Source organism: Amblyomma mixtum, chromosome 9 (assembly GCF_055824585.1).
Source record: "Amblyomma mixtum isolate Tamu chromosome 9, ASM5582458v1, whole genome shotgun sequence".
Lineage (NCBI taxonomy): Eukaryota > Metazoa > Arthropoda > Arachnida > Ixodida > Ixodidae > Amblyomma > Amblyomma mixtum.
The window spans coordinates 53,734,077-53,742,474 of record NC_143020.1 but is presented as its reverse complement, the minus strand read 5'-3'; positions in this window follow the sequence as shown (position 1 = coordinate 53,742,474).

Genomic DNA, 8,398 nt, shown 5'->3' with positions numbered 1-8,398 from the left:
TGTGACAAAATCCGCCTGCACAAAAATGGTGGACAAAGTGCTACCTAGCTCACTGTTGAGTGAAATATTATTTACTGTGTTCGCTACATGGCACGAAAAACCAACTTATTTGCGACAAGAAGGGTGCTCAATTCGGCTGAAACAATGAAATCACTGTTAGGTGCACCAGTCCCTCAGAAAAAGCTGTGAGTTTGTTGTGTACACGATTGTGTACAAAGCGCCTGAAAGGGTTAAACTGCTGTGAGATGCTGTATTGTTGCAATGTAAATGTCTATGGACAGTCCTTGTTTTTTCAAGTGAACAGTGAGCAGCAGTGTCAAGGACATGTAGTGACCAGCGGCAGATATGTTTGCCCTGCATTACAATTTAATTTTAGCTTTATTATCTTTAACAGAATGTTTTCCTCCAGAATGCAAAAGAGGTTGTGAAGCCTGATGTGGAAGTTGAGGCAGGCAGTGCGTTATATATCTTCTCTGAATGCTTGTTTGCAGTGCAGGGTGCTTAACTTTTCTCTGTGAGAGGTCACACAGATTCTTGAGAAATTGTGGTTTTTGCGTATATTTCTCAGGTGTTGATGCTGTGTGAATGAGAAAAGTAATACTGATGTTTAAATATGCATTGTATTTATTTCACACTTAAATAACTGCAGCCTTGGTCGTTGCTGGTTCTTATCATATCTAGTGAAGCAGCGCTAGGGCACAGGGCCAAAGGGGAGAAACGGACGAACACAGCGCTGAACTGACAACAAATGTTTATTCCGGATGCTAACAGCACATATATACTCTTTTTCACCTTAGAAAAAAACAAAGAAACAGAGAACAGCAGAAAGTATCAAACCCAGTCACTATGGGCATGCAGCTGTATCGCGTGTACATCGATCATTTGAAATCAGGAAGTTGTGCTCTTTCAACGAGATGGCAACAGAAGGAGTGCTGATGCAGAAGCTGGGTGCGAATTGTATCGGCACTCCTTTGCCATATCTCGTTGAAAGAGCACAACTTCCTGATTTCAAATGATCGATGTACACGCGATACAGCTGCATGCACATAGTGACTGGGATTGATACTTTCTGCTGTTCTCTGTTTCTTTGTTTTTTTCTAAGGTGCAAAAGAGTATATATAAATGGTGTTAGCATCCGGAATAAACATTTGTTGTCAGTTCAGCGCTGTGTTCGTCCCTTTCTCCCCTTTGGCCCTGTGCCGTAGCGCTGCTTCACTAGATATGTCAGACCAACTCGCCCACCAGTTCATGCTGGTTCTTATCAGAGAACTTTAGTACAGTAGTGCCAATATAGTCATACCCTGCCATTGCTGCTGCACTTGGTTGGTCTTATTTTGCTTAGGGTGGTAGTTACTGTAGTTGGCAGCATATTTTATCATATGACTGGGCTAAAACTATTATCTGCTCTGGTTCATAGGTTACAACAGAAAGAAGTGTGCTTCAGTGTTTGTTGCTGGGTTAGGGCTCGCTGCTTTCTCTTTCCTGGTTATTTATTTAGCTGCAGATATTACTGACATATTTCCACACAATTGTCATTGCAGGGATTGAAATTATTTATATCTTTAATGCAGGAGTTAGAGAATAGAGTCGCGTGCGAACTTGCTGTCCCCTTTCACGTTTTCTTGTACATGTACAGTACGGTCCACTGTTAAAGGGTATGCGATCGCGTGGCCTCCGCGCTTCTTGAAGCCATGTTGCCTAGATGCCGCGAGAATGGGCGGCATCAGGTACACGCGCGAAAAGATCAGCTGACATGGTTACTGTGCATGCATCTTGTGCCGTCAATTATCGCACGTTCTGGGCGGCAGTGCTTCGCAAAGCACGGAAGCCGCGCGATCGCACGTTCCCTTTAACAGTGGACCGTACTGTACATGAGCACATCTGTCATGACGCTGTCAGAGGAACAAAAAAAAAAGAGCTTCTTAGCATGTAACGTACTCACAAATATCTCAACTAGTCAATGTCTATATTAATTCAGTGGTGGAACTACTGCGCCAAATGGGAAATTGTGCTACCTGATGCCAAAGAATTGATTTTTGCTCACTTAGTTTTGCACCACATCAGTGCCAAACTGTAACTGAAAAGCTTTGACGAGAACAAAACCAGAGTCAGTGCTTTGAAATGTTGGCTGCACGCTCCTGCCATGCGACACTGTTGCAGGAAGCAGGGGCATGGAACTGTTCAAAGTTTCGAGTAGCTTGTGAGTGTAATTTTCGGTTTGACATGCACTGCGCGCTGCCCGTTCGAAGTATCGTAAGATTATTCGAAAATCGCGGATTTTGCTGCTCCCCTCAATTTAAAAAATTGGTGCTTTTCCAAACAGCACTAGTCAGTTTTACATGCACGACCCTGCACTTGTCACAGAAATGAAATTTCTCGTATGGCTGATCGCTCGCACGCGGCAGAAGCACACGCACAATAGTGCAAATAAGCTGAGCACCAAACTTGTAATCGAATTTATGCTTTCGTGTAGCTCCGGTTTCAGCAGAGCTTAGCTACGACATCATAAGTGAACTTATCACGTGAGGCATTCATAAACAGCAGTGTAATAACTATTTGATTACTTGCTGTAATTCCGTCTTCTGGAGCAGGTTGGAGTGGGAGTTTGAATGAATTAAAATGGCAGTGCAGCAGTTATACTGCAGTTCATGTATGTTTCACATGATCTCCTTGTGACGTCACAACCATTGGGTGGCAACTGAAACCAAAACAAATTACAGAGGAAAAAAAAAATCAGTTGCAGCTTATTTACTGAATGCTGAAGCAGGGGGGTGGAACTTCCTGTACTTCTCAGCGGCCACGAATTGCAGACGGTAGCGCCAATTCCTTCTTCAGTTATAGTCATAGTGAATGGCATACGAGTGATCTCCATCGCAGCTTGCTACGGTGCTTCGGGGTGCCGACGTCATGAACAAACTCCACATGAACGTTCCGACCTAGAGTGGGACCGTGCGGTGGTCCAGGGACCCAAGGGTGGTCTAACACACTTGCCATAATAAAGTTTTTCTCTCTCTCTCTCTCTCCATGAGAATGGGTGACTGAAACACATGGGCACGGGGGTGTTCGCATGGCATCTGCTTCACATTCACACTGGTCCAAAATTGGGCCCTCTAGGGGAGGTGGATGAATGTATTGTCCACTTGCTCCGCGCGCCGCACTTTACTTGGGATTTTGTGCCCCATTTCCTTGCTGTTGTGTCATGTTAAAATCGGTTGCGATGCTGGTCAGCAATGGTAACCGTAGCACTGGGCCAGTGTACAAAACAGAGCATATATATATTTTCCTTGGTTTTTTTGACACATATAGCCTTCCAGCTATTTTCAATCTAAAAGAGATATTTCTTAAAATACCCTATGTATGTGTTACAACATTCCGTACAGTACCGATAATGTGTGTCGATGCACATGTTAAAAGGCCCTATAGTGGGATACAACTTAAGTCTGCAGTGAAGCTCTGCCCACATTCAGCCTCCGAGCACAGAAATCCTCCACGACGAAAAAGTAGTCCGCTGCTTACGTTTCTTGTTACGTAAACAAGAAGCTTATCACAAGAAAAAAATTGTGAGCTTTAGAATTTTGATACGTGGTTTGTTTGATATATATAGTCAAACATTAGAAAGCTGTTTTCGTTTACTGTTGCGATTGGCCAGCGGAGTAATACAGAACGCCGCGGACCTCAGCCCAGTGTTAGCAACTGCTGTTTTTAAGTTGTATCCTACTATAGAAAGGGGCTGTCAGTAAGTTATGGTATGACTGGAATTTGAAAGGATGCTACATCACAGATATTCACTAACAAGAATTTGTGTAATGCCTTTTGCGGAAGATGAGTTATATGTAGTCAAAATTTGAACTTCTGCGTCTTCGCACCTTTTTCTTTGTCGTCAATTTTCGCTCGCCGAAACGTCGCCGCTCCTCCGCCGGCCCCACCCAATCGGCCCTTCCCCTACTTCCGTCAGCTGCCGGCGCGCGCGGAGTGGCGGCGGTCGTGGTAGCTGCATGAACGTCTGAAAGAATTTAACGCAGTGAAGTAATGATAACCCACGGCTGCTGACGTCACTCGCAAGACATGACGTCGTATGCCAGGTTTCGCGCGAAAGCCTGGCACCGCGCGCGTCGCCCCGAGGTGTGAAAGCTGGAATTTCTAGAAATGTAAATTTCCCGTTCGCCTTAGAGGTTGCATGCGGCATGAACGCTTAGTGACCTGTACTTTACACAGCGCAGGTATTTTAAATCCAAGTTCAAATCTCCTTTTCTGTGGCCCTTTAAAGGGGTCATGACACCATTTCTCAGTCTTAAGCTGTTTATTGCATGTTCGCTATCCATCCCGGAACAACTGGCACTGGCAAAAGGCAACACTGGCTCGCTCGCATGCCAAGTCAAGAGAAGTCAGGGATAATGGTCTATAATGATGAGAAGGGGGACCCACTAGAAATACAAGACACTATGATAGACCATGTGAGTACGTATAAGTATCTAGGGGTATGGCTAAGTGAAGGAAAAAAATATCTGGAAGAGCATGAGAGGATTCTGAAGGACAAGGGAAAAAGGAATTCAGACATTATGAAGCATAGAGCACTATGGAACTATAATAGGTATGAGGTGGTTAGAGGGGTATGGAAGGGAATCATGGTACCGGGCCTCACATTTGGAAATGCAGTCCTGTGCATGAAATCAGAAGTACAGTCAGGGCTAGAGGTCAGACAAAGAAGTGTAGGAAGGCTAGCCTTGGGAGCCCATGGGAACACTCCGAATGAGGGAGTCCAGGGAGATATGGGTTGGGCGTCGTTCGAGGTTCGGGAGGCCATCAGCAAACTGAAATATGATCAGAGACTAACTCAAATGGAGGAAACAAGGTGGGCAAAAAAGGTGTACAAGTATCTGTACATGAAAAGTATTAACACAAAATGGACTAATAGAACCCGAAAGCTAAGAACGAAGTATTTACGGGTGAGGGATGGGACGCAACAAAAGACTAACGTGAAAGTGGAGGTAAAGGAGTCGGAAAGAAAGATGTGGAAAGAAAGAATGCAGGAAAAATCGGCGCTAGGCATATATAGGACACGAAAACAGGACATCAAAAAAGAGCGATTATTCGATAATTCGCGGGGCAGTTCACTGCTTTTTGAGGCTAGGACAGGGACTCTGAGAACAAAAACGTATAGGTCCAAATTTGAAGAAGTGGATATTTTGTGCTCTGCATGTAAAACGGAAACGGAGACCATAGAACACTTGGTTCTGAGGTGCGCTGCACTCTGCCCAGCCCTCCCAGAGGGGACAGCAACGACCATAGAGATAGCGCTGGGATTTACTGGGGAGGACGGACGAGTGGATGGGAAAAGCGTGACATTGACGAAGGGGAGGTTGGAGGATTGGTGGCGGAAATCAAGGGAGGCGTGAATTTCGAGGGTAAAAGGATAGACAGATTAGATATTGTAAGAGCGAAAGGGAAAAGAAAATTAAATTAACAATGGGGGAAGTATAGGCTAGGTGGCGAAAGCTACCGCCCGGTACAAAGGGTAAAGCCATTATCATCCATCCACCCATCCAGTACCAGTAGGAGAGTGAGTTGTTCTTTGTTCATGCTTGGGGTGCGGTGGGGCAAAGTTGGAGGGGGACGAAGGCAACAAAGACCTGTGTCCTTCCCTTTTCATTACAGCTTCTGCCCGGTCTCGTCGCCTTCAGCACAATGTGGCAATGCCGGACTCGAGTAGGCGCGCGCATTCAGTTTTGTAGCAGACAACGCAGCCAGTCTATGACGTCACTCAGACTGCTTCAAAATGGCCGTCGTTGCTCCTTATTAGGTCATAGCTTTCCAACCGACATTATTGGGCGCATTTGTTTTTCAGTCCCGGACTGTCCGGGACTACTTGCGGACTCGAGTCCGGTATTTGTTTTTCTCGGGCAGCCCGAAAGCTCCGCCTACCTGCCTGCATCGCCATAGTAACGCGTTCGTTTTTAGCCTATGGCAGTCCGCGGCCTGCTTGGGGCTGCTGAGAAGGCAGCAGACGATAGCTGCGCGCCGCGCTGGCAGCCATATTGAGTTAGACTCCGTGTGCATTTTGAGTATTTTTCGTGTTCCTGGAGGTCGATATCATGCGTTAAACCTTCACATGAGCTCCGTAGCTGCTCCCTGAGCCATCGCAAGACTTTTTGTTCATGCATCTTCGTTTATTTTCTTGAAATCCACCGCACACGGACGCGCGTTCGAAGCTGCGAGCGCGTATTGTTTGCTCGTGTCGTCAAGAGGTTCTCGTTCGCTTGTTTTGCGACATGCTGTCTGTACGCTTACCTGAAAGCATCGCAGGTGAACCACTCGTATACTGGAGCAGCTATATAGCTTGTTGTCAACATTTTCGCGAAGGCTTTCGTCTATCTGCCGATCCGCAACGAGTTCGGCTACTTTGTGCGAACTTCGCCGCAAGCAGTAGCGGCGAGCATACCTCCGAAGCTGAGTTCTGTAATGCACCTACGCTAAGCTGACAGTACAGTCTTTAAATCGACTCAGTATCATGATCTAGCGCACGGCGTTGCTTCGGCGTCGTGGTGGCCGTGGCTTGCGTGGTCTGCTAGCAGATGACAGCGTCCTTGTACGGTAAACGAGGGGGAGCCCGGCTCTGGCGCCGAGTTCTAAAGCAGCCTATGGCAAGTAGGTCATGTGACCATGACGTTGTTTCCTGTCAGAGCGGAAGCCGAGACCTGTCAGCAAGTAGTCCGGGACTGGAAAAACAAATGCGGCCATTGACGTCGCGCCAGCGCACTTTTCCGCGTTTGGCCTAATTACCAAAATCGACTGACTTTTTTTTTGCCTCTGAAGTTTTCCAATCCTCTGAGTCGCGGAGAGGACCTGTGAGCCACCGGCGGCGATGCCTCCACCACCACTGCCTCCCAGGAAAGCCGCTAAGCTCAACGTCGAAGAGGAGACGTGCCCGTCTAGGCGTGCGTAGTTGAAGTTGAGAGCAGTACGAGTCGAGGAAGTTGAGGCGCCCGCACGAATTGAGGAGCGCAGGGACTGTGAAGAGTTCGCTGAGGGACCTCCGCGGTGGCCACGTTTCGATGGAGGCGAAATGCAAAAGGGGCCCGTGTGCTGAGCGACATCAGCTACTGTGCGTTAAAGATCCCCAGGTGGTGGAAATTATTACGGAGACCTCCACTACTGCACCTTTCTTCCTTCATTCTCTCACTCCCTCCTTTATCCCTTTCCTAATTACGGCGCGGTTCGGGTGTCCAGTCGGACGAGTTTCCGCTGGGTCTCGGGGTCCGAGCTCCGCAGCAGGGCTTCCCAGGCTACTTCACTATCGATATTCAGTGCCCTACCCGGGGATAAAGAGCATTTCCAGACAATGTGGAGCTCGTCCGACTGGCTGAGGATGCCGCCGAGGAACAACCCATCCCGGCCAGCACCCAAGACGTACAGTCGCGATCAATTTGAAGGTGATCGCGCGACCATCGACCGGCGGGCCTTTCAAGCTGCACAGCAGCCGATATCGGAACTGCGACGATAAAGATGGCGTTGCCTTCTTTCCCTCGTAGGCTCTTCCGGGCTACAACCGTCACCCCTATGACTACCTCGCCACCTTTTTTCTGTGTTCGCTTTCATAGAAATCATGTGTCCGCGTCGTTGCCTCATATATCGTGGCCGATAATGAATGAGTTGGAAGGTTATCTCACGAAGGGTGACGAATCTTTAAGACAGCGTCTTCGCGTGGCACATTTTTACCACAGCGTCCGGTCTAACAGTATACGCCACGTGCATATCTGTCTGCTGACGCGTAAAAAAAACAACGAAATTTGCGACTTGCTAGAAGGGAGTGGCAGCAGCTCAAGGAACAGCGAAAAGAGAGAGGGAAGCTACTCCGATGTTTCCCTCGCCATGGAAGGTGATGACGTAAAGTGGCGGTGCTCCTTGCCTCGGTCGCCGCTCGAGCGATCACCTTCATATTGATCGCCACTGTTAATACCCCTGCTACACGGCCGTTTCGAATGCCTTCCAACCGAATGTCATTCGACTCGACTGCCGAACTAACGCTGCTACACGAAGTTTTTCAACGGCATTCGGTTCAGATGACATTCGAGTCGAAGGAGCTCCGCGGAGACATTCCAGATTTTGGAATGCCTTCGAAACGCGACACAGCCCGAACCAACCAATAGCCGTCGCCGCCTCCGTCGCTTCGCCCCGCCCACCGCCGCGCGACTGCTTTCGGCTCTGTCTCTGTTCATTTCGATACCCGCTACTCGCTTTTTTCTGCTGTTTGTTTAGCAAATAGTTCGTGTTCCGTCTAAGTGAATGCTTGCAGATAATAGTACACCAATGAACATTTACCGCGTGTGCATGAAATTTCCCCAGGAGTGCGCCGATGAGGACGACTGCAGTCATACTGCTGTTTACATTGGTTTACATC